The sequence below is a fragment of the Eumetopias jubatus genome, unplaced genomic scaffold (assembly GCF_037043125.1).
Source record: "Eumetopias jubatus isolate StellerSeaLion01/CBP00866 unplaced genomic scaffold, mEumJub1_p1.0 scaffold_7, whole genome shotgun sequence".
Lineage (NCBI taxonomy): Eukaryota > Metazoa > Chordata > Mammalia > Carnivora > Otariidae > Eumetopias > Eumetopias jubatus.
Window position 1 is genome coordinate 65,064,307 of NW_028274813.1, and position 1,941 is coordinate 65,066,247.

Below are 1,941 nucleotides of genomic sequence, written 5' to 3' on the forward strand. Positions count from 1 at the left end.
TATTGTGTTACTACAATGGACACTGTGGTTGTCTGTGTGACATTCATATCACCTTCCCCCATGCTTAACACCTGTCTACTGAGTCTCCCCAGTTTTACACACCAGTGCATGGCATTCACCTGTCCACAGTGTCTAGTTCAAGGGTGTCCAGAGCTGGGACTCTTGTTCATTGTGAGATGTTACGTTCTCTCTTCCCTGGATGTTAAGGAGAAAGTGTGTTGTCCTGGCAGCTGCTGACAGGCATCTCACAATGGTGGGGAGATGACAGCCTGAGGGACGGCAACATATGGAGTAAGGCAGAGTCAGTAGAGCTGCGGAGAGGTCTAGCTGGATCTTACGTGCATAATGCCTGAGGCTTACATTTCCTATGGACTTTTAGGTACTGGTGCCAGTGAATTCCCATTATTATTTAAGGCAGTTTGAGTTCAATTTTCATTGTTTTCCGCATAACATCTTCTTATATAGAACTTTTAAATTCATTTGCTTCTCTCAAATTTGGGGTTACTGATTTCACATTCAAATATGAGCACCTTCAGGGTACTGGCACAGCACTGGCTACTTTCCCTTATCTTTGCCCTCTTGACAACCTTATGAGATAGATAATACTATTATTGAATTTCCACTTTTCACATGCAGATACTCAGGTTCTGAGAGATTGTGACTTCTCTAAAGACACAAGACCTATAAGCAGCAGTTGGGTCTGCATTTGAGCCTATTGAAAATACCATATTATATCTATTTATTATAGGAAAGAAATTAAAGATAAAAATTCAGCTTTTAGACAGTTGGCAAGTAGTCACTCATATTTGTGAAATACTTTCTATATTTCCAAAGCATATCTGAACCCATGTTACCACCATGTTAATGAGTATCAACTGTAGGTGCTGACTGATACAGAGGCCAGACACAGAGTACCTAGGAAATGAGTCAGGGTGTACTTATCTAACCAATGCTGGTAGAAGAAGGTGCTACATAGTAAAAACAGTGTTCTCCAATGACAGACACAGTGTGTAAGCCTCTGGGTCTTCCAGAGATGGCTTCGGTATTATTGTATAGGATTAAATCTGAATGAGTGAGGAGCACATTGGGACTTGTAGGAAGTGTCACGTAGGAGTAGGCAGAACCCCCACCCCAAGCCCGGCTGGATCTTTATGATCAGATATCTTGGTATCATACAAAATGACCATAGAGACTGGTATAAAATAAGCATCAGCATACGTTCTTTATTTTTTCTTTCCATTTTTAAAAATGAAACATTCTGCAAATTTGCATGTCATCCTTGCACAGGGGCCATGCTAATCTCTGAATTATTCCATTTTCAGTAGATGTGCTGCTGAAGCAAGCACCACATCTTCTTTTAACATATTTATCTTCCCTAGGCTAGCACGGTCTGGGCTAGGACCTTTCTGGTCTTAGAGCTGCAGAATTAGAGCAGGGTCAGTTACCCTGATGTCTCTGAGAACCTTACAAGCCCTCAGGCTCGCTATAAATCTGTCAGAGTGATGATTATAATTTTACAGATGAGAAAGTTAAGATAATTAAGTGTGTGGGGGGGTAAAATTATTTGGCCTCCAAGTGCATTAGGCGGTAACCGAACTGAGTGAAAACTAAGGTATTTTGACTGGCTCTTCAATCCTTGTTTAACTCGAATGCATTAGCTTTTCATCCATGGGAGATTACCTCAGCCAATGTTGTTGTAAATGAAGCCTAGAATAGAAATTAGGAACATCATTGGAGGGCCAGGCTGTGCCTTTAAGTATAAAACCCAAAAAGAGTAAGGCTGGATGTGTTTGTAGTAATTCATGTTGAAGAGTTGGTAACAAGACTAGACACGTAGTTTAATCAGACTGCCTGGTGGCCACCCAGAACATACACGCTGTGATGCCTGGGACACTAATATGGAAAAGCCATGGTTTCTTGGTCGAGGGAGGGACTGTCAGT

The 1,941-nt window shown here is 41.5% G+C and overlaps 1 non-coding gene across 1 annotated transcript; it reads right to left on the reverse strand.

The window, feature by feature from the left end:
- Positions 1 to 1,242: 1,242 nt before the first annotated feature.
- Positions 1,243 to 1,346, reverse strand: LOC114218003 (U6 spliceosomal RNA). The gene has a single exon (XR_003611086.1). It is a non-coding gene; the product is annotated as a U6 spliceosomal RNA (small nuclear RNA).
- Between the last annotated feature and the right edge of the window lie 595 nt (positions 1,347 to 1,941).